A 25,397-nucleotide genomic window follows, 5' to 3' on the forward strand; every position below is an offset into this window, starting at 1 on the left:
AGTTGTACAGCTCATCATCAATGTCCTGGCTTTGTGGGATAATGCAGTAGGGACATTCATTATGCACATAGTACTTACCAGGTACAGAGCTAAGTAATTCACCTGTGTTATCTCATTCAGTCTTTGAGTCCTTTGAGGTAGACCTCATTATGCAGATTTATAGCTCTTCTCCTGTGAAGACAGAGAAGGTTATTAATCGAGCTGGAGTGGCTGGGTGGCTCCATTCCAGGAGAATTCCACCTGATCTCCTTAGTGAGCAACCATCTCTCAGAGAAGATCTTCAGAAATCTGCAAGAGGCTGATTGTCACCTAATTTGTGCACAAAACTGAGGCAGCACTCATTCTTGTATTTCCATTATGTTCAAATATTTTGTGAAAGTTAACTGAGCTAATTATTACAATAAAAATGTTTACTGTATGCAAAATAAAACTCCAGCTGAATTAAGGAATTAGACGTCAAAAGCCAAAATTATAGAATTATTAGAAAATTATTTGAATGAATAATTTTTAGAGTTTAGGGTAGGTTCTTTCTTAAGCAATCACAAAAGCAATAACCACAAAAATACAGTAAGTGTAACTGCATATAAAGTTGAGGACTTCTGTTCATCATATAATATCATAACTTGAAGAGTATATTTTTAGCACATCAGCAAGGAGCATACCGGAATATATATAAAAAATTCTATAAATAAAAGAGGGAAAGAAAAACAACCCAACAGGGAAATGGAAAAATGCCCATGCTGTTATTTCACTAAGAGGAATCCATACAGTCAACACAAACGTGTGACAGAGTGATGGTGTCCTTTTCTTCACTATTAATAAGAAAAACAACAAGTATGAGTAAGGATGAGGAGCAGTAGCCACTCTGATACATTGCTGATGGAAAAGTAAATTGGTACAGCCACTTTAGAAAACTGTTTTGTACTATTTAATAAAACAGAGGCCATGGAGTCTCACCATCTAACAATTCACACACACTTGCAAGGATGCAGGCCTAGTTTAGAACAATACTGTGTTAAGTGAAACTTTTACATGTTGGGGACACTCTCTCACATTGCACAATTCCCTGGCAGCTGATATAACAGTGACAAATTACCACTCAGTCTGCAAAGTGAGGACACAGTTTTGATATGTACAAGTTTTAGTCCAGTGTGAAGTAAGAATCACATGTAGGTGTGAGAGTGTAATATGTTTAAAGGAAATGTATGCATATGTTCACCAAGGTAAAGGACAAGGACATTAATAGCAATGTTATAATATCTAAAACTTGGTAAAAAACTAAATGTTCATTAAAAATAGGATACCTGAATAACTGTATACATAGACAGTAGAATATTACACAGCACCAAAAAACTGAACTATACCTGCACAGCAAGGTCAATGAGTCTTATAAGCACAATTGGAGAAAAAAAGAAATAAATCATGTAGTATAAGTCAGTTCATATAACTTTTTTAAAAAGTATCTTTGTCTATGCATTAAAAACCTTTGTTTTGTACAGAGATTCACAGGTGGTAAAGAAAAACCAGAAAATGTTATTCACAACTTAGGATAGTGGCTACTTCACCTTTAGGAGGAAGGAATTGTGTTTCAGAAGTACAAAGCAATTTTTATGTTTCCAGGATTGTTCTTTTTCTTGGACTAGGTATTAGTTATACATTATACATTAATGTGTTAATTATTCAAAAATTAAAAAAAAATCACAAAATCTTAGAATTTAAAACTCAGCAAATAGAACTTAGACCAGTCCTCCTATTCTAAGCCTAAATGAATAAAAAATGTAAATTATTGAACTTAGTGGTTCTCAAACTTGTATGCTCAGCCAAAACACTTGGGAATCACAAAATAGATTTCGGGCTCCAGCCTGAAGATTTCAAGTCAGTGTTTTGTGGGTGGTGTCCTGTAACACGGGTTTTTAAGAAGTCCCTAGCTGAGTTGAGCCAGCTCATGCGCGCACTGACATTTTGGAATTTAGGGTCAGTCTGGAAGCGGAGCACCTGCCCAGATAGGGAGCTTACAGTTTTTGGCCTCTGAATAAAACCTCATTACTATACTTATAAATTTGGATGAACACATGAAAAAAAAATGCATGCTCTTTAATGAATTATCTCTCCCAGAAGAGATAATCGCTCTTATTTTTATTTCAAAATGTTTTTTTCCAGTAACAGACTTGCGAACATTTGAATGACAATGTTGCTTTATTTCGTATGGCATAGTATGCAGTAATACTTTAGATTTAAAAGAGGGACTGTCTTGTAAAGCCTTTTCCAGAGTTTGTTTATTTTTTTACTGATTATTTCTTCTGGTAAAGTTTCTATATAGAAAATTATAAATGTTATTTTTTAAAAGTGGTTTTCAAAGTATTTGCTGAGGAACTGTTGCAGTAAAACCTTTCCCTTAAAACTTGGTAGTAGTCAAGACTATTTCCTATTGCTACTCTGGAGAATATTGTATTAGAGATTTTAGCCTGCAAGATGACACAGAAAAAACTAAAGGGATTAGATTTGGAAAAGAGGGTAAAAAAACCTGTTATTAATTACAGATAATGGTATTGCCTACATAAAAAATGCATCCCTGGATAACTTCCTTAGAAATAAATGAATCCAGCAAGTTTACTAGATATAACACCATTATACAAGTCAATATACAAGTCAAGATCGATATACAAGACAAAGTATAAGTCAGACTAATGTAACTCTTAGTTCTACTTATATTCCATGGGATAAAAATTTAATACTTGCTAGATATAGGAAGAAACTGTTGTTCTGACCAATAGCACTCTGTATAAAAGCAAGCTGTTTATGGGTGTAGTCTACCACTTAACTAATCACTATAGTAGCCAGAGTTCTTAAGTCATTTAGTGGTTGGAATTCACATGGGTTCCTGTTTTTCTCTATTGTAGTAGAGAAAGAAGATTCTTTAATCCAGACATTTATAAAGACAACAGAATAGTTGACTGAGAGTTCTACACTATGGAATGAGGTCTAAAGAACAGTTATTCTACAATTATCATAGAATATCATTCTGGATGTAACTTCTAATTCCTTGTAAAGGATTTGGTGAAACCTGTAAAGATGGCAGAATGAAAGCCTCTGTCTAATTCCCCTTCATGTTCTTGTCTTGTTCAAATGCCAGGTTTTTGGCTGGTCTATTTCTGGGTGTCTGGTACAAATATGCACAAGAATGATCACCTCTTTACATCAAGCTGGATGAGAAGTATTAGGTGGGTTTTTTTTGTTGTTGTAATTTCTTAGTTTAATGAGTAGAAAGCCTACTAATGCTATGGTTCAGACTTACTTGTAAGTTTAAGAACTTCTCACCTTCATTTCTCAGGTGTGCCTTATCAAAGGTAAATGGCTAATCTACCTATTTGTGTAAGATTTTATCCTTCTCTGTGGCTCTTTGTTTACTCCTCTTTCCAGCTTTGGGATGATACATATTACCTTTTAGATTCCTAATAGTTCAGACACTGTGTGGAGTACGTATCCTAATTCACTGTGAGCCTGAGAGATCTATAGCATCTCTTTATTCTGTGCACAGCCAAATTTCTCATTAATGACATAATCTCACCATTTCAGTTTAATCTTTCTATTCTTACCATGGGGTTAATTGCAAAAGCACTCTGTTCCTGTTGTAAAAGGTTTTTCTCTTTGACATAGTGATTTTCTGGTCTTTTTTGGTTTGGGATATATACTCAGTACTGAGGCTGGTAATTTTATTTGTAGATTTTTAGGGAACCTCTAGACCATTTTTCATATGAGTATATAAGTTTCCATTCCCATCTGTCTTTGTTACTTTTCCTCATTGTTAAGATAAAATATCTGACACCCAAAGTTAAAGGAAGAAAGGTTTATTTAGCTCTCAGTTATTAGAGGTTTCAGTCCATAATTGACTGGCTCCAAGGCAGGGTGGCATGGCAGACAGCCATTACAGAAGTAAACCAATTCATGGAGGGCAAAAGGTAACAAACCAACACGGGATGAATACACCTCTTTCTATCCCTTATATCTTATCTGGGTTACTCAGGGCAGGGAGCACTCACACCCTGAATCCTAGCGCCCTTGATCCTAGCATTGCACTATGAATCAGTCCCAGTGTCACGCACTCTGGATTTATCCACCTCTGAGAAAGCCCTAGCTATGACCACATGAAGCTTTTTTAGGGACATCTAAACACAAACCATCACATTTTTCCCACTGGTCCCTCAGAGACTCCCGTGTGTCTCTTTATGCAAAAGGCATTTAGTCCATTTCCAAGAGTTGCCAATGCCTTAACAGTTTCAGCATTGCTGAAAGTCCAAATCCAAAGTCTCCTCCAAGATTTAAGGCAAACTGTTAACTGCAAGCCCTTGTACAAATAAAAAGAAAGTTAAACACTTTCAACATTCAATAGCATAAGATAGACATTTCCATTCTGAAAGTTACAAAGCAATAGCAAGGAATGGGAACAAAGCAAGACCCAAATCCAGCAGGGCAAACATTAAATCCCACAGTTTCACTTCCAGCATCTCTGGCAATCTGTGGCTAATTGTGAACTCTAAAGGGCCTGGGTGGCTCTGCCCCTATGGAACTGCATGTGGTTGTAGTTCCCATGGCTTCTTTCTTGGGTTGGCTCTGCTCCCTCTTTGAAGTTTTCCTTGGATGATCCACGTTCCTGGCTTCTCCAAATTTCTGGGGTCTCCACTGCACCTTCGGCTTCACATTGACAGCTTCACACACTGCCCTCTCAGGGTACACTGCCTGGCCTCCCTGGCCTTCTTCTGAAATCTGGGTGGAAGCTTTCCTGACCCCACAACTCTTGCCTTCTGTACACACCTAAGACCAGCACCACATAGATGATGCCAAGGTCTACCACCAGCTGGAGCAGTAGCCAAACCTCCTTCTCTCTTCAATATAGGGGTGGAGTGCCTACGAACCAAATCCCGAGGAACAACTTCCCTAGGTTTCTGCTATTCTGGAATATGGTGCGCTAGGGCTTGCTTCTCAAAGCAAAGTCTTTTCAGTGACCAATTACCTCTCTTTTCCATGTTTCCAGGCCGCAACTTTACTGGAGCTTCCGTTCTGGGCAAACTCACAGTGCTTTAAATTATTCTTCTGGGCTCATTGCTCTTGATTCTCAACATAAATCTGGCTAAAAGTCCCCAACAGTAGCTATGGCACTGCCTCAAAATTAGACTGCCTTGAAATTTGTTCTGCCAGGTTAATTAATCCACTGCCCTTAATCTCAGACTCAGGCAAAGTCTCTAGACACAAGGAAGATGCTGACAAACTTTCTGCCAAGGCATAACACACATTATTTGGAGTCCAACAGCAAATGCAGTCCTTCTTCCCAATAGAAACCTTTTGAACCTGGTCTTTACTGGCAGCATTCTGGTCTTCTGAGCTCTGACCAGAGTCTCCCATCAAGTAAAGCCTCAAGATTCCCAGCTCTACTTTTTTAGCTGGCATCTCCAAACCTTTCCTAACTTCCCCTTTCCACAAGCCACCTCCAAAGGCACCTAAACCACATGGTCAGGTACAGTCACAGAACTGGCCCCACTTCTCTGGTACCAAACTCTATCTTAGTTACTTTTTGTCATTGCTGAGATAAAATACCTGACACCCAGAGTTAAAGGAGGAAAGATTTATTTAGCTCATGGTTCATAGAAGTTTCAGTCCATAATTGGCTGGCTCCAAGACAAGGTGCCATGGGAGACAGGCATTGCAGAGGAGAAACAGTTTATGGTGAGCAGGATGTAACAAAGCAAGCAAGCAAGAGATGATCACAGCTCTTTTATCCCTTATATATTATCCCAGCTACTCAGGATGGGTAGCACTCACACCCTTAATCCTAGTGCCCTTGATCCTAGCATTGCACCATGAATCAATCCCAGCATCACACACTCTAGATCCAGTCATCTCTGAAAAAGCCCCACCTACTCCCCCATGAGTCTTTTTGGGCACCTGTAGCTCAGTGGTTTTGCTGCCTGCTGTGCAAACACAAGGACCCAAGTTTGATCCCCGGTACCAAAAAAAAAAAAAAAAAAAATAGTGCATGTGACTTGCTCTTTCTCCTTATCCTCATTGACATTGCTATGTTTTGTCTTTTTGATAATTGCTATGCTAAACGAGTGAGATACTGTATGTTCGGATTCATATATCAAAACTAAAAGTTTGCTCTCATGGTATAAACAGTAGACAAGTGGTTATCAGAGGCAGGATGGAGGGGCATGCGGCGGGGTGGGAGAATGTGGAAAGGATATTAACCAGTACAATGGTGTAGTTGGACAGGAGAATTAACATCTAATCTTCCTTAGCACACTGGGATAATATGGTTGACAACAACTAATTATAAATTTCAAAATAGCTAGTAGAGAGGATATTTAATGTTTCCAATACAAAAAAATAAGTGCTTGAGATGGTAGATACTCCAATTATATTGATCTGATCCTTTCATGTTATGCACATGTATTAAACATCACGTTGTACTCCATAAATATTTACAATTATTATTTTTCATTTAAAAATTTTAAGCGTAATAGCTCTGTGTAGTGGCACTACCTGTAATCCCAGAACTCCAGGAGGCTGAGGCAGAAGGATCTTAAGTTTGAGCCCAGTCTGGGCCACTTAGAGATATTCTGTCACCAAAAAAAAAAGAAAAAAAGGGGCTGGGAATATAGCTCATTATAAAGGCTTTGGGTTCAATCCCCAATGCTACTAAAAGAAAGACAGGCAGAGATTTTAAAAAGTTGCTCTGTTGTGTTTAAGTGGCTCTGATGGAATTATATCTACCATTTAAAATATAAAATGAGGGGCTGGGGATTTAGCTCAATGGCACCATGCCTGCCTCACAAGTGCAAGGTCCTGAGTTCAATCCCCGGTACCAAAAAAAAAAGGTGGTGGTGGGGAGATGTGACCACAAAAGGTAAAATGCTTAGAGAAAAAGTTAAAATTGTACAAAATCTCTGTGAAGAAACCTTTAAGTCACTGAGAAAAACCACAGTGGTGCCTTGGTTCACGAACTTAATTCTTTCCACGATTCTGGTTGCAAACCGAATTGAACGAGACACGAATCAAATTTCCCCATAAGGTTAACAGTGAATCACTGAATTTTATTTAGTTCTTGTTCAGTTCCTTTTTTCAACTAGAATTGTAGAAAGAATTAAGTTCATGAATTGAGGTACCATTGTATTCTATCTTATGCTTGGCTAGAAAGACTCAACATCCTAATGAAGTCAAATCTCCCACAATCAAACTATGTTTATCATGAGCCCAGTGCAAATTCTACCGGGACACTTTTAGAGCCAGACAAGTGATTTTCAAGTCCACCACTAAAATAACTAAAAGAATTGGCCACAAAAATCTGAAGTGAAAAAATAATTGAAAGATATAGGTTATATTAGCATAAGTCTATAGGAATCAAAACATCACAACAAAAGACTATAAACAAACAAATAGAGCAACTGAATTGAACTTCATAGAGAACCCAGAAATTTACCCAGGGATATGTGGGGATCAGAAGGTGAAAAAGTTGTTACTCTAAGTCATAAAATATGGGTGTTTAATTAAAGAATTCAGGGATATTTGAATATTTATGTGGGAAAATATTACATCTGATTTTTGCTCCTCTTCTTACATTAAAATAAATATAGAGAAAGGACCCAAATTAAGTATAAATAAATAAATCACAGTAGTACTGGAAGAGATGGTAGTATTCTCACTAAGGGAAAGATTTTTTTCAAGCATGACATAAAAGCCAGAAAAGGCAACCCTGATAAGTTTCATTACAAAACCATCAGCTATTTCTGTTAAAAATACTTGTGTGCTAATGAAGAGTACCATTATGAACTTTAATGCTTAGAGATCACTTTATCTGAATAAGTACTTATACATTTGTTACAAGCGAAAGATAGCTGCACAGAAAAGACTTTTTTTTTTTTTGGTACCGGGGATCGAACTCGGGTCCTTGCTCTTGCACAGCAGGCGGCGAAACCACTGAGCTAAATCTCCGGCCCATAGGTTATTTTCTTTTTCTTTTTCTTTTTTTTTTTTGGTGCCGGGGATCAAACACAGATCCTTCCGCTTGCGCAGCAAGCGGCGAAACCACTGAGCAAAATCCCTGGCCCTTAGACATTTTATTAAGCTGTCAATTAAGTGCTGGCTATATAAACCTGTATGTAATATAATTGTTTAAATTTTAGGTTAGCTTTTTGTTTTTGTTTCCTTGTTTTAGACAACTATGCAGGAAATGAGGCTCCAGAATGGCAGTGCTATTAACACAAACCTGTGACGTCCTGTGGGATCATCACAGACTGCTCTGGTTCCACTGCAGTGATGCCTCAGTAAGCCTTGATAATTTCTAGTTATTAGGAGAAAGGGAGGGAGAACTCTTAAATACTTAAAGTCTGATATTTAGTTCTTCTGTTGTGTCTCCAACAAATATTTATTACATAGCTATTTTGGGTTGGTGTTGCTGGGCAGGAAGATGGGAGTTTTGGTCCCTGATCTCACAGAATTTACAGACTCTCAGAAAAAGAACATTTAACTTCAAGTCAAAGACAAATATATGATTTGAAACAATGCAAATGGACTTAGTCTACTTGAGATCAGTGTCTTCCCCCTAAACGACTCTGATTAAGAGACTGTGATGTGAGTTCTTTCTTGAAAAACTAGCAATTGAAACCAATTTATGGGACTGTTTAAATATATTCTTAGAGATGTTTTCCTAAATTCCAGACTTGTTAATAGTTGCATGAATTGCTAAAGAATGTTTTATTCACTGGGTATCAGAACAGCAATAATATAAAGAAAGAGGCACATTTAATCCAGTCTATCCCATATCTCATCTCCTCATCTATTTTTCTCATAGCATTACTAAGTGAAGAGAAGATTAAGCTTAAGCATTTTGGGGTTCTGGGCTCTTCTAGCATATTCTGTAAGTTGGCTGTTATTTGATAAAAGTGTTTTTAGGGTTAGTTAGATGACGTACTCCAAAGTTAACATAAATGTGTTCTCCTGAGCTTTCTCCTTTATATGGACTAGTTGGGTATTTTTTTGCAGAGGAGCTCATTAGCAGAAATTCAATTAACTTTTTATTTTATTTTTTTGCTGTACCAAGGATCAAACTCAGGACCTTGCACTTGCGAGGCAGGTGCAGTGCCACTGAGGCAAATCCCTGGCCCTCAATTAACTTTTTAAGGACTATTCACATCCCTAGAAACCTATTTGTTTTCTCAGTAGCTTCTGCCTGAAGCCCTGCAGCACTCTCACGACTATTGAAAGGCGAATCAGGTTGTAAGTAGCATTTTCAAAGAGAATGCTAATCTGATATGTGTCCTGATGTCTGTGGAAATAAATCTACCAAAGATCATAAAACTCAACCTGTAATAATAATCACCAATATTTAATCCCCAACTGGTCTGAAAACCTGTTCAAATATTTTGTACCACCCACAAAAGCAGTTGTAATAAACTGCTTGGTTATAAAAATCATGTAACACATAATTATTGGCATTATCATGCTCATTTGTTCTCTCCCTCTCTCTTTTTGGAAACAAAAAAATCCTTGGTTTGAAAAACAACTTTCCAATGGCATTTCCCATTCTGAATTGTGATGTGAATTTTAAGTAAAAAAGAAACTTGGGTGGTGATATAAATGAAATTGGATCTTTTTTAAAATAAGAAATCCTAAACTATAATTTTAAATGAGTCACTGTTGATTAATAATAATTTTCATAGGGGATTTACAGCAGCGTGTATAGAAAAGCCCCTATGAAACACATAAAAGTGGTGTGGTTTGTCAATGTTTTAGATTAATTTTTTGTAAGAGAAATAACTTGGAAACTATAAACATACGCATGAGGAATTTGAATTTAAAAGAAGAAGCAGAGGACCTAGCTTATTTCTACTGGCCAGGACTTTAGTTTCCAATGGCCTAAGGAACATTCATGTGCTCTGGATGCTGTAAGGAATGGATATTCCAGCACCTGCCTGACCTTGCCATTGTATCTGCCCATGTAATAGGTATTTTGTTTTTAAGATCCTGAGGTGAGTAGGAAATATATTCTGCTAGTTTATGAGCCACAGTCAAAAATTTTGTCAGGTCAGCCAAGTATTCAAAATAGGTAGGAAAAATAAAGTTTTCCATTTTCAGTGATTTCAGCAAAACTTTAACCAGTGTATTATATGTTTAATGGGATTTCTGTTGCATAACAGGGAACTTTGCTTTTCTGATAGTCACTGATCTCAGGAAACCAAGTACAATTGATGAGAAACTGTTAAATGTTTGAATAACAGTCTATCTTCAGAGTTCCTCTGTCCAGGGTCTCAACATCTGGGGACAATAATAAGTTATTTTCCTGACACTTTCAAGTATAAACTAGATTCAAACCTCAGGGCATTTCTGGAGAGGTTGAAAGTGAGGATTAGGTTGGTGGCAAAAGAGTGCCATGATGAAGTGGAAAACCTACATGAAGGGAAGCTCTAAGTCTCCTTTGGAGTGTCCATGAAAAAGCCCATCAATCAAAGACCAAGTGGAGCTTTTGCCAATGAGACTCAACACCTACCAGGTGCAGGGAAAAGTGGTGAAAAACATATAATACCTTTTAAAAGGCCTTCAAATTAACTTCAGCTGTTAAATCCTCGGAGTCCGCGGTATGTACTTTCTCTTTCTGTGGGGTTGCAACCATCTTATACCTTAGCTACATAGAAGGAACTTAAAAAGCAAAGGACGGCCAACTTAAAGACTTTAGAGAAGACTATTTTAGAACTTTAACTTAGACTCTGCAACTTCTTCACCCTTTTTTCACAAGTTCTCTTTTGGCTTTTCCTGGGATTGCATGAACTGCTTGAATGAGGAACTATGTTCCAGTTTTGAAGAAGAACAGGTCCCTTCATGGCATAGCAGGAACTACTCTGCTGCTAGAGGAGCCTCAGGGGTTGGATGTAGAACTGGATAGTAAAAATCTCAGGCCACCCAATGAAGGCAGAATGATGTCCATGGTGCATTGCTACAATACCTTGATGCACAGGTGTTTTGGTCAACACTCTCCAACACCCACAACCCCATCCGTTTCATCTTTCCATCCTTCCATCTGTTCTGCCCCTTCCACCCTTCAGATGACTAGTCTACTAGTCTACATCCTCATGACTAGTGTAATTTTTTTTTTTTTTTTGGTACCTGGGATCAAACTCAGGACCTTGTGCTTATGAGGCAAGTGTAGTACCACTGAGCTAAATCCCCGGGCCCCATGACTAATGTAATTTATACCTCTGACTAGTGATTAGTTCTGGAATTGTCAGACCAAGCTAATCAGGGGAGGAGTGTTAGGAGAATTCAAGATAGGAGAGAGAGAGAGAGAGAGAGAGAGAGAGAGAGAGAGAGAGAGAGAGTCAGAGACTGAGAGACAGAAACAAAGAGCGACAGAGAGAATGTGTGTGTGTGCATTTATACAGTGCTGTAGCTGGAGGGGGACCCAAGCGCAGCTTTGAAACTGGTAGGAACGGAAGGGAAACCCTTGCATTTGTTTGCCTCCAATCCTATTTTACCATCCTGAGATCAAAGATACATGTTTTCTTTGTTCCAACTGTGAAACCAGCCTCAAAGTAATTGATCTTGTTGACATGGACAGAACAGGAAGATGCAGACATCTAGCTCTCTTTGATAGCATTTGACTGATTCAAATAAGTCCACTCTGAAGCCCCTCGAGTTCCTCTGTAATGTAGTTAATAAATTGTCTCATTAGTTTGAGTTGGGTTTCTGTGCTTGCAATAGAAATCCTCATTGGTGTATACTTATGCTCTTGTCATATTGATTTTTGAGGTCTGTGTGCTGACAAGTCACTTCCCCCTTGGGCCCCATTTTGTTTCTACCCTTCTTGGTCCCTAAAGGCTGATCAACTTGCACTGGGTGTGATATTAGTCCTGATGCTCTCTGGTATCCAGTTATGCTCAGCCAGCAGTGGGGGTGTCAGGAGGATGCAAGAGGGCACAGGAAGGCTTTGTGATGGTTGGCTTCCATTCCCATGGAATTAGACATCCTCTTCCATGACTAGAGCTCCTGTAAGGTGACCTTCCTCCTTGTCTCGTGACGCTCTTTCCTGCCCTGTCTCTTCAGCCTCCAGGGTGGTACCAGTTCTGCTGCCAGTCTTTGACTGCCCACAAATCCTTTGTCTGTTCCTGTAAATGAAGTCTTCAGTTGAGCCATTTGTGGAGAATTCTGTCTTCTGCCAGGACTTTGATTGCTTCTGTCTATCTGTTGCTTCTCTATCTGGTTTTCATTTGTTTAAAACCATAAAATTCTCCAACCCTAAACTATAAGCAAAATTTTGGGGCACAGATTGGAGTTTGGTGGGTAAGGATCTGAAGACTTTTTCTTTTTGCTTATGGATTGACTTTGTGTACCTGAAAATTGGTAAGATTTTTGTGAATATTTAAGACTTTGTGAGACATATAGTTCCTTTTGCAATCTGTCAGTTTTGAATGAATAGTTGATGATATGTTATAATACAACTTTATGTACAAAATCAGGAGGTGGGCTACAGTTTTCTGACCACTGTGTTAGTTTATTTTGTAAAATAATGGGAACAAGGTTTTAGTTTCCTGGACAACTTCAGAAGAAAATGCTTTTTGAAGAATGTTTTAATGGTTATAAGGCAACAACTTTGTATGGTCACCATTCTAGGTGGATGAGTTTTATGTTTTATAGAAGAATAATTTCCTTTCTCTACCTGTAGAGAGCCACAGCACAATGTAGTGGCCACCAGGATGGAAGCTGGTCCTGCCAGTCTCTGATTTGGAGCCTGAGATAGATTTCTAGATGCAGGGAAAGGCACCGGGGTTGAGAAACCCTTCTTTACTCCTTTCTATTTTATGTCAAGTTCATACAGCAACTCCTGGGGGGGGGCTCCTGAGACTGGAGGAAGTTTATAAGCAAGCGGCACAGAGCTCTCTTACAGAACCATGTCTCCCCAGAGCCTTCTTAGATTTTTCTAGATCAAAAATCCCTTCCCTTTGTGTTTTTCCAGTAGAACTTTCTCCATAGTTGTCTTGGTATTGTGACAGCATGTCGTGTGTGATAGTTGTCAGTGTGTATCTCTGCCCCAGGGAGCAAGGGTCAGAGGACACACAGACTCACCTCATCTCCCTCTGGGCTATGAAATCTGGCACCCTGTCTTGGGAAGTGTGGGTGCCTCACTGCTTCATTAACTGAGTTGGACTGGATTTTGAAATGCCTTCTATCCCTGTATTTACTATTTCCAGGGCCTAGGTCATGAGCATGAGTGGAACCATATACCATGTGCCTATATATTTTAAAGTTATATATCAAAAGTTATATATGCCTTTGTCCTGGCTTGTGTTCCCTGGGAGTCACCTTTGTGATCAGGGCAGTGCCCTTCTGAACCAACCCAGTTGTTCTCAGCATGAAAGGCTGCATGGGTCCCCTCAGATAAATCAGGGGGAGCTCAACCCAGGCTCAGGACTTCTGGGCTGTCTTGGTTGAAACTGAATGACAGTCTTCAAGGTTCCTAGGGAGAGACTGGGTCAGGAGTCTCCCTCTATGGCCCATGTGTTTGACGTGGAATGTCTAGGTCATTCTAGGTCCTTTCTAGGTCACTCCTAGGAGGTATAGCCTCCTAGGTCCACACCATAAGCATACAGGGAGAACAGGACAGATACTTAGGGAATTGGCCTGATAGACATGCACTTGTGGTACTGTCTCACTCCCTTTGCTTTCCCAGGACAGGGATGGTGAGCATATCCTTCCATCCACTTCACTGACCTTCACCTCTGGCTCATCCTTCCCTTGTTGCTTCTCAAACTTGCTTCCCTCGACATGAGGCTCTTTTCAGTTCACACCACCATTTCCTATAATCCTGGTTAATTCAAATGGTTACTGAACTTTCTAACATCTTTTGGCACAGACAAGAAAAATCAAACATTATCCTTTGCAGAGTTTGTGAGATCTGGGACACACTTGGCAGGGACTCTCTTGGCCCCTTCTATGGGGGCCTGGAGGATATTATGTGCTTCTTCCCTTGTGGTTGGCATGTATCTATTAGTGGTCAGAATCTCTGGCAGGGCTTGTTAAGTAAGATACCCATCCCTCCAACTCCAGAGTCCCCCATTCAGTGGGCTGGGATGGATCCTGAAAATTCACTTGTCTAACAAGTTCCCAAGTGATGCTTCATTGAGCCCATATTTGAGAATGGATGTATGTAATTGCACAGTGAATGGAGACCCCAAAATGACCACATTCTCATAATTCCACAGACATGCAATGGGTTACCCTAGCTGGCACTGGCCCCAAGATATTGTTGGAAACTTGATCTTTAGTAGCTGGGAAAAGAGGGAAAACATTTAAAGCTGCAAGCAATTTCCAGTCTCTAAGGGTAGGGACATGAATTTACCTCAGAGGCAAATTGGTGCATTTTGTCTGGGAAAACCACTCGAGTCTGCCATTTATTTTTAAAAATGTAAATCAAATATTCACCCACTGTTCTAGAGGGAAATGTGAAGTCAGTATAAACCTGAACACAGATGTTTCAGACTGAGAACTTAAGTGTTCTATTTGATAACATAAATTTTGGGAGAAGACAACTGAGCCAAGGTCCTGTCTGAGTGACATAGTTGTCTGGCAGGGAGGGGTGTATGTTCCAGCATTTCTGTCTGATTTTCAGGGCACTTGGTTCTAAACTCTGTGGTACAGCTTTCTGTTGGGGGATTCTTTTCCAGAACTCCAGAACTGGGACCTGAGGACTGAAGAAAGAGGACCATCAATAAAACCACAGCTCCAGTGAGAAATTAGTACGCCTCACACAGTTACTCTTGTCACAAGAATGCAATAAGAGCTCAGGACTTTTCTGAGATAATTTTTCCGCCTGGGGAGTGGTTTCCTCTGTAGGAAAGGAACATTCTTATTATCTGTCTACCTGGGAAAAGGGTGATGTTCAGCCTCACAGAAAGGAGAAAATGGCACTGGGGGTGAGGGATGGGATTCTCTCTCAGGGACTAAGGGTAGATCAGTTGGGATGCTAAGACCAGTAATCCCTTGGAGGACTACAGGTGATAGAAGGAGAAAGAGGTGGCATGAGGAAAAAGCTAGACTGGGGAAGGTATAGAGACTGATGGTAAAGGTCTGTGAAGAGAGTTTTGGGCATGGTAGTTTCTAAATCTTAACTATTCTGTTTCAAGATTGCACCTTCCTTCTTTAATATTTGACTTTTGGGTAAAATATCGTTCCAAATTAGTGTTCAGTTTCTGTTGGGACATGAATATTTAAGGGAAGAATATGTTATTGGTTAGGAATTAATTACCAAAGAGAGGACAGGGTTCATGTTCAAGGTCAGTTCTCAAGGACAATAGATGTCCCTGCAGTGTAAGGTCCCACAAAGATTACTTTAGGCAAGAAGCCTAAAAATAGGAGGGGCCAACTCAAGAAGAAAATGGTACTGAAGTCAGTTGTGAAGAGGAGTATTATAGTCAGGTTGGTCCTTGTGATCAGCCATGATTTTGAATTCCTGGTATGAAATGCTAGATAATGGGGTTACAAATGAAGTATAGTTGGATGGTTTGGCTATACAAAGAGAAAGTTTGGGAGGTCAAATTATACATGAACACCATTTCTAAACATCAGAAATCCATAGAAAGAGTTCTTTCTTTAATATGATAAAGTAATTCATGTCTTCATGACAAGTGAATATATCCAAAGCTATGTCAGCAAGAGATGCAACTCTTTATCTGTAGATTTTAGACAGAAATAAATTCTCATTGTATAAGCTTAAAAAGCTCCCTCTAATTAGGCAATATGATTTTCATCAACTCAATTAATTTTCCATGGCACATACACAAAAACCTTAAACATAGATAGAAATAAAGCCAAATTAGAACAACATATGGGGTTCAGTGGGTGCAGGAGGTCACTAAAGAAAATCAATTTTCCTGTAATTTACTTGAAGGTTCCAAAAATAACAATCAAATATCGTTTTGGAACCAGATTCTTTCTTGCTCCATCATGGCTCTGGGGGACCAGCAAACTGATCAAGGCCATCCAGAAGGTGGAACATCTTAACTTTAGCCAAAGTAAGCATATTTGTGGAAAAACCCCCAAAACAGTTTAGGGAGAAAAAGCCAAAATGTAATACATGCTGATTCAGTGAAAAAGTAAATCTATATCTAATACATCAAAGAGTTGGGTCAAAGACAGCACAGGGAGGGTGCTGTGACCACCAATAACTCACTCTGGGATAAAAGTGCCTTATGCAGTGGATGCTCATGTACTGCTTAACAAGGAGGATTAATCTACTCTCTAGTCCAAAGCGTTTGTGTATCCATTGGCTTCTCAATCTTTCAGAACTGAACTCCAAAGTTTTGATGAAGGCAGAGGACAGTCAGGAATTATAATAACCTTATATGTGAAGGTTCATGTGACTAAGTCCAGATCTCTTATATAGAAAAGTTTACAATCCTTATTGAGTTGCTCTGTGTCCTGTGTCTTAACGTGTCCTCTGAAAAAGATGTGTATTTTGTTTAGGCCACTACACATTTAAAAAATATTTTACTTTATTAATGTGAAAAAGAGAGGGACACTACATTTTCCACTTAGAATATGTTATGGATTAATTGGCATTGGACAGTATTTCTTGACTATATAATTTTCCCTGCTTGCATAATCTCCTTGGGAAAATCCACTGGAGTGTAATTATCTTTTAACCACATTTTTTCTAGCAGAGATTTCAGGGAGTTTTACCAGTATTTTCCTAGCTGTCTCCAGCCTCTCCTTTGAGCAATGGAGACAGTGAAAAACACATAGTGAAGTGGTTTGTCCAGAGTTACACAGTGAGTCAGCCTCAGAGTTAAGATCTGCTTGGGTTCTGGGCTCCGAACCAGGGCCTATTGCTATGCCCAGCAGGGCTGTGCCACCTCTGTTGGCCCTGAGCGTTTGTGGTATGCAGCATCACATGTGTTGGTATTCTCTATGGAGAAACTACTGTTTTGATAACACCAGCAAACAGCTGTAGAAGCAGCTCAGCAACACTTAAGAACTGAAGACAATAGAAGACAGGCAGATCCTTGGCTTTGCTGGGAATTCTTGAACTAAGTTTTTATCATTTCCAACACACAGTGCAAATATTTTCTCCTTGCTTTTGAAGATCTTGTATTTCAAGGGCAATCAAATGGTTTTGATTCACTTCTCCTTGAGTCATCAGAATAGTGGTCCACAAGACCCATTTTGCTACCATAGTCTTTGGGTGAGTTTTAAATGCATATTTTGAAGAGCTTCTCTTTGAACTTAGTGAACTGTTGTCTTTTCCCAAATATGAGTGGAATTTAAATTCCAATTCAAATCAGCACAGATAATCGATTAGGTTTGTAAAGACTCCTCATGAAGACATTTATCATGTATTTGGCAATTTGATCTTTGTAGTTTTAGCCAAAATGTTAGCTGTTTGATAAGTCTGAAAAGAAAGTAGTAGAAAAGAGTGTCAGGACCTCAAAGCTGGATGGTCAATTTAATACATTTCCACAAGCAGCCATGGGCATCTGCTTTTCAAAGCCTCGCACCCTGTATTAGGAAGACTATATAAAGCATGACCCTTGCTTTCAAGGAGTTTATCTTTGAATGAGGGAGAAAGAAACTCACAAAAAGATAATAAAAGCTGTACTGGGTACAAAGTATTATAAAAGTTTAGAGGAAAGAGAAATCATTTTGTAGGAGACAAGAAAGGCTTCACGGCTCCGAGTGCCTTTGAACTGCCCAGTGGTTGAAAGTGTCACCCAGAGAGAAGAGGGCCCAGGCACTCATTCATGTAGGCTAAAGGAAACTGAAGCTAATTTGGGAAAGAGCGATTAGTCTGATGAGACCCAAGCCCAGGTTTTCCATCTTAGTAGCACACTCCAAAAATGCTTAGAAAACATTAAGCAGAGATGATAAATTACAAGGTACCAAGTATAAAGGTCTAGGTGGTCTTTTAACAGCCTCCACTTTACAGCTAATAGATCAAAGAGGTTGGCACAGGACATGTCAAAGGACAAAATGGCTCATCGAAATTTAGAGCTCTTTTGTGACCTGATAGACACCAGTCTGCATAGAGGTGACCTGTGACTTAGGCTTGACCTTCATGCTGTGCCCCTGGATTCAAGCCTACTTGCAGATGTGGACACTGGCCTTTGCCTATGTATGTGGGAAAAGTTTCTGTTGTCTGAAACAAACCTAAATATCAGTTTGTCTGGAATATTGTTAATTCCTGACCGGCACATCCTTTCTTGGGACAGATTTACTAATCCACTGTAGAAGATTTATCAGTAGGATGGGTAAAATGGTTTTTAGTCAAAGGACTTGCCTCCCCACAGATAGGAAAGATTTTCCATTGCCTGCTGGGAAGACAATGCTGGAAATTTCTGATTCTGTTGCAGTGTTAAAATGGGAAATAAATGAAGTTTTACTAACGTAGTGTACAGCTGCAGGGGCGTGCAAGTGAGAGAGTCCCGTGTCCTTCTCTCCATGTTGAGTGTGAAAGAAGAGAGTCAAGCTCAGGTGTTCACTGTCAGGAAGACTGGCTGTAGTTTGTATGTTAAATGAATGTATACATTCTGTGTCCGTAATGTTGTCATCTCACATCATTACGTTTTATTATATCATCAAGTTTAAGCAAAACAAAATGCACAAGCATCCTACATTCCCATAAAGAAATCATGAGTGGAATATCCTTTTAATAACACAAGCCCAAGTGAAAAGCATAAATAAAGGAATACATAAGGCTTTTCCAAGTCCTCCTGCCACATAATGATGTTAAAAATTAAAAACCAGGGCTGAGGATTTAGCTCAGTGGTTCTGCCACCTGTCTTGCAAGTGCAAGGACCCAAGTTCAATCCCTGGTACAAAAATAAATAAATATATATAAAAAATTAAAAAGCAGGACACAGTTTATTCTAATTGAGGAAATTGGCCACAAAAAACATTTCTATATATTCAAGGGGTGATCAAAATATACAGTGAATGTTTAAATTAAAAATTGTGTTACAGTAAAAGATACATTACAATGAATCACCCTTAAAATCCTCCCCCTTCCTTTTAACACACATCCTATCATTCTTGCCACTTTCTGAAGCAGTTCTAGATGTCCTCTTTTCTGAATGTCTTACACTGTCATGGCTGCCTCCGTGTCCCGAATCAATTCAAAATGTTTATCTGTCATGGTCATTTTGACTTTGAGGAAGAGCTAGAAGTCATATGGTATCAGATCCAGAAAATAAAGTGGATGCACCTTATTCATGGTGTTTTTGAGCCTGTCTTTTCACTCTATTTTTGATCAGAACTTATAAAGTCGCAAAGAAAAGAGGACTTCCAGACATGTTTCAAAAAGTGGTAAGAACTATGGTGTGTGTTTGAATCCAGGGAGGAGTATGTTGAAGGGGATTAATGACAAAATGTCTTTTCTTGTACTGAATTTTTTAAATTAAAAAATTCACCATATTTTTCAATCACCCTATATATGTGTATATATATATGATGTTTCATACGTAATTTTATAGATATCTTTATTAAGAATTCTTTTTTGATAGAGATTTTCAAAACAATATTGAGGATTAACTGGTTCCAAAAAAACCATATCGTTCCCTGAATATTATACTCGGAGTTATAATAGCAGTAAGTCTAATTTATAAGCAAGTAGACACATTTGAGATAGATGCTTACACTGTGGAAGACCACTGACCAAGAGTCTTTCTCCTCCACGTCAGGTTCCTAGCAAGATGAACAGCATCCTGGTGATCATGATTTCATGACTATGGTGACATCTGTAGCTTCTTTCCACAACAAAACACAACCCATATGCCTCTTACTGCCAATTTCTTTTACTTTGGAATCTGTTTTCTAGACTTCTCACAGAGCCTCTCCATTCAACTTAGCTTTCTATCTTTAGCTATCTTCGTCATTTCTTGTTTGTTCTGCTTGCTTTAGGCCTAAGAGACCCTTGGATTGTAAATAAGTTTTTGGCAGTTTTATTTTTAAGCTAATATATTTGGACTTGACTGAGCTCAAAATGAGAGATGTCACTATTGCGTGCCACCTGAAAAGAGCACGTTTGTTTATATTTAATAAAGAACATTTCCAATAAAGATATCAAACAAACTAAAATGGGAAATGAATTCCTTTCCTAGTTGGAGCTTCCCCTGCACTATGAAATTCCACTTATTTTGCATGAAAAAGTGACATGAAAATGAAAAATGACTGCACGCAGTTTTACTGTGAGATAGCATAGGGTGACATATCTGTAAAATAAATAAGCATATAATGTGTTCTCCTACTTTCTCTAGGGAGGTGTTAGAGCAAGTGGTTACAATTAAGTGACTTGTCCAAAGTCCAGCCAGTACTAACCACTTAATTAGAATCTTGTAAACTCTTTGTTTCTCTCTAGAGTTCTCGGGAGGGGTAAAAATGCTTGGTACTGCAAACTTTATTTTACTTGTCCAAATAGTTGTGATTTTCTAATTGTTTTTAATCTCTTCTCCAAAGGTCCTGGGTGAAAGATACAATGCTCTGATAACTCCTGGGATTTAATAAAGGGAGCTAATAGATTTCTTTGGAACTCCTGGGCTTATAGTAACCCCTCATTTCCTCCCAAATGGAACCATAAAATAATAAGAGTATGGGAGTTAGCTCTTATTTCCCGCAGGTTAGAAGTCAGGTGTCATATTACAAAACAAATCTATCAAAGGATAGTGTGCAGATTAGAACAGGCTTCCCATCTTTGATTGATTAACAGAAGAGAAATTTGAGAAGAGGGTGAAACATACTATTTTGTAATGATGAAAACAGTGAACACACATTAATCCCTGATGACAAAAAATGACTGACATTGATTAGAATCCTCTCAGGGAAATCAATAGTAAAGAATAAAATCAATTAGTGCAAAAGTGAAATCAAACCAGAAGTGAAATCAGGTAGTAAATCCATGAATAGGGATTTTATTGTTTCCTATGAGGTGATATTGAGCACCTGAATGAGTGAATTTAGTTTATCAAACGCTCTAACTTACAGAAAGTAATGTATACCCTAAGAGAATGTGGTTCACTGTCCCTCTGTGATTTATGTCACCCTACAAGAATGTTAAGAGCCACCCTTCTCCATGTCATGTAATGTGGCCTTTGCCTCCACATCTGCCAATTAAGGGTTTTGGAACTCTGCTGGGGAGAAGTTGGGTGGTGGGTCCCTTCATGGTTTCCTAAGGCTTTAATCTAACTGTGAGCTGCACTACAAGGGTGAAGCAAGCTGTAATTGTAGCTCTGCAACCCAGAAATTAGGCTAGAGGCCAGAGTCCGGCCACTGGTGAGTCTAGGAGGCCCGAGGCCTTTAGCATAATGAATATATTTCTAACTACTGTATGTATTATAACAGTGAGGCCAAATGGGTCTTAGCAGGCTAGACTGTGAGTTCCCCAACAAGAACATGGGGCTGGGAAAGTGCCTCACCATACACGGCGGAGGATTATTTCATTAAAAATACAGAAAAAGAGGTAAACACAAGAAACAAGACATTCTGTCAGGATGGGGGATTTAGTTGGGTTTTTGCTGTTATTTTTGTTTTTGTTTTGGACTTTCACGGAGTTAAGATTAGTTGCCATGTTATTACTAGCAACCAGTTTAGGTATGAAAGACCGAATGCAACAGCACTGAGTTCACAAGAGAGATCAGCCACAGGTCTACTCCACACATGGCAATCAGTGGAGGTACAAGGGGTACTTCCGAAATTCAGGTGGCTAATGGTTTCCACCTGCTTTAAATTGTCTCAGAACACTCTGCAAAATTCACTTGCCTTTTTCTGTAAGAGAAGAGGTGTGTGTGTGTGTGTGTGAGCTTGTGTTCCTATGCAAGTGCTCGTGAACACCCTCCTCTTTGCCTGTGTACGTTTGTCATAAAACTTGAAAGAAGTGCACGTTTTAGCTGGAGGGGAAGCTTTTTATAGCTGAGCTATAAATCACTTCAAGGACTGATTTTCAGTTAAGGGCTGACAGCTCAGGAGTGAAGTGACCATGCCAGGCATGCCATTCACAGAAGACTGGAGTACCGTCTCATTTGTCATCTAAAATGAAAGTGATATGTTTGTGGCGAAGCCGCGTGAGCAGGCAAGATTTAGTGTTCCTGTCATTTGCACTATCTTTGGAAGAAACTAGAAGGAGGTGTTAGTATGATGTCATATATAATATCGAGCAGGAAGTGATTAAGCAGTTGTATATAGAGCTACTGTTTGGAGTAGGGAGGAAATGGGAACGCTGTTTATTGTTACACCAAAGGTGTCTGGCTACCATGCTTCTGTTCAATAAGTGATACATCTGCAGCTAGGACTCCAAGCAATAAATTATTGCATCTGAGTGGCACACTTTATAACATTTTCCCTTCATATAATGAGAACTCCAAGGCTAGAGACAACAATCAGGCCCAGATCTCTCTAGCTAGAGGTGGAATCTGTTTAATAGCAGAGTTAAAGCTAAAATCAACAAAGTACATGGAGGTGTCTTAATCCGTTTTCTGTTGCTAATGCGACAATACCACAGGCGGGGTAAATTATAAAGAAAAGAGGGTTTGGGGGGCTCACAGTTCTGGTACAAAGTCCAGGGTGTGCATGTAGTGATGGGCTTAGGCTGGCAGAGTCCAGAAGCCATGCAGAGAGTCATACAGCCAGAGGCAGAGGGCCTTCAGAGACCTAGCCAGACTGGCCTGTATGGCAGATCCACTGCAAAGATTACCCATGAATCCATTTACTGTATGAATGGATTAATCCATTGCTAAGGGCGGAGTCCTAATGACTTTTTGAGGGTTCCACTCTACTTGATTCCATCTCTCAGTGTTCATAATGGAGGATTTGTTTCAATACAAGCTTCAGAGAAGAAAATCCATGTTTAAACCATAACAGGTCAACAGAGATGCCTATAAACATCTATTGAAAAAGACTTCTCTTTAAGCAAGAGATTAAGTCACAGGTCCTTGCAGCAAGAGGTGGACCTCCTTGCACTCTGGGCCCAGTATTCATGAGTAATAGAGGAAACACATGTCTAGACCAGATAAGAACTCATCTCCAATCTGCCTTTCAACAGTAGTTCTTGAGCACAAAGGAAGTGGAGGCTGATAACAGGCACCACCATATAGCCCCCTTAGAGTTCAGTGGCTCCAACTAGATCAATCTTGAGTGGTGGTGTGAAAGTCAGAATCTTGGAAGAAAGGGTGGGTTAAAAAATAGCACACTTTAGATAAGAAAATATATTTGTTGCAAAAATATGTTGCCCTTTTGTGTCTATCAATTATTGTATGGGAAATGAAATTTTAAGATTAAAATAAAAAGACCTTATGCATAGCAGAAGCAAATCATGCACAGCGTCAGTTATCCTCAGAGACAGTTCCACCAAAAGTCCGTGGATGTTGTGGTCTGCCCATTGTTAGAGATTCTTGCTGAAGAGGGTTCTCTTCTATTCCGGGGCAGCCCAGACTTGCCCTCCAGTGAGACTTCTCCATCACACCTGCTCTTCATCAGCTTCCTTGGAGGGGAGCAGTGGCCAAGTTCAGGGCTGTAGCCATTGTTTTCAGTGTAGTATCTTCTTTTAACTACAGCTGTGATTTTCTCCCAATTGCTTTCACCTTTGCTCCTTCCAATAATGTGAATTGATGTTTTTCTTGCTTAATATCACTTAGGAATTAAAACACACAAACATGCACACACACACACACACACACACAGGGAAACCATATGTGTTCAGAGAACAAAATTTAAAAAATTACTGCATTTACAATTTTGAAAAGTGTTAATTTCTCCCTCATTTTAGTCTTATACATGGGTTCTAACTATAATTTATACATATATATTTAATTTACATGTGGCTTTATGTATCTAGCTGAATCTCGAGTAAATGGAGAAATGGCTATCATTCTCATTACAGAGTTTAGGGCCTATTTTTAAATGTTATCATATGCAGATGTCTGAATCAGTAGACTTTCACCCGTTGTGACAGCCAAGATCCTACTGTACAGAACAGGCAGCCCCAGATAAGAGCATCCTTTATGGGCCATGGCCTCGGTGAGACTTCTTGCAGCCTGGGAATGCAGTGTGTTATAATAGCTCCACCAGATGGGACACCTAACACTGTCAGCGCCCCTGCCACCCCAGTATGCCACTGTGTGGGAGAGAAAGCCAATAGGACTGAGTCTTCTTTGAATAAAAACATGTAGCGCTCAGCTGGGCGTGGTGGTGCATGTCTGTAATTTCTGTCCTGTCAGAGGCTGAGGCAGGACTGTGAGTTCACGCTCAGACTAGGCAACTTAGTGATTTAGTGAGAACTTGTCTTAAAATAATAAGTAAGAAATAGGCTTGTGATGTAGCTCAGTGTGAAGGCCCTGGGTTCAAGTACTACCAAAAAAGAAAAGAGTAAGACTTAAAATGGCAGGAAGAATGTTTAAAGCAATAATTTCCAAATGGAGATGGATTTATTTTCCTAATTAGTTTCCCTGATTATTTTCTTTTCCTATCACATGCCAAAGTTGTCTATATTCTCACCACAGTGCTTCCTTTCTTCCTCCTGCCAGTTAATTTCACTGACTTTACACTTTAGTCAAATTAAAGTCAAAATCACCAGGGTCCTTCCCAGGTCCCCTTCTTTTGACAAAGAATCAAATCTGTCGATAGATGAAAGAACATGTTACTTAGGCCTGGGCCTAACATCCCTTCTTTGTGTCCCTTGCCTTTGCTAACATCTAGCAGGATGCTTGTTGATAGCAAAGACTAAGAGAGAGGCCCCTCTTTTTTACCATCTAGCATAGCTTCTTCCTTAACTGGTTTCCTTTTTGTTTCATTAAACTCATGTTCAGATCCACTGCACGCTGCTTTCTGTCTGTCTATGGTTTCTGGGTGTTTAGACACAATCTCTGAGAAGTCCATCTTCCCCTAAGCGAACCTCTCCTTAGGAACCAACCAGAATGAAGACTGCTATTTGGGGGAACTGTTCAGTTGCTTCACATGTGTAGGGGCTGCAAAAAGCATTTCCTCCCTGTATTTCCTTTACATTAATGCTTTTCAAAATCTAATAATAACATTCCATTTAAGGAAAAAGTATGCTGTTTCCTCCCAATGAAGCACATCATTACTTTTCCAGTTGTTAACATGGATGTGTGTGCTGTCCCTCATCATGCGCATGCTGCAAACATTCCAATCAAACTGAGGTGCTGTGAGTTATTTTTCCAATAAACCACACATGCTCTTGTGCTGATCCAGGCATAGTGTGTCAGCAGGCCCCTCATGATTGATATTTTTAATGTTCCTGTATCGGTTGGAAATATGGTTTATAATATCTCTTCCTCTGTGAAGCTCAATTATTTACTCCAGTCAAATTCCTGGGCATTTCATATTTAGACTCTTTATAAAAAAATCAGCAAAAC

At 39.3% G+C, this 25,397-nt stretch overlaps 1 long non-coding RNA gene across 2 annotated transcripts in view; it reads right to left on the reverse strand.

The window, feature by feature from the left end:
* The window catches only part of LOC110348240 (uncharacterized), a 139,036-nt gene that overhangs the window by 34,679 nt on the left and 78,960 nt on the right, over nucleotides 1–25,397 (reverse strand). For both annotated transcript variants that reach the window (XR_015445484.1, XR_015445485.1), the window contains one exon: nucleotides 79–171. This is a non-coding gene — a long non-coding RNA (uncharacterized LOC110348240). The remainder of the gene's footprint in view (nucleotides 1–78; nucleotides 172–25,397) is intronic.

Source organism: Heterocephalus glaber, unplaced genomic scaffold (assembly GCF_053883595.1).
Source record: "Heterocephalus glaber isolate CG9 unplaced genomic scaffold, H.glaber_assembly_v1.0 deba00001610, whole genome shotgun sequence".
NCBI classification, from domain to species: domain Eukaryota; kingdom Metazoa; phylum Chordata; class Mammalia; order Rodentia; family Bathyergidae; genus Heterocephalus; species Heterocephalus glaber.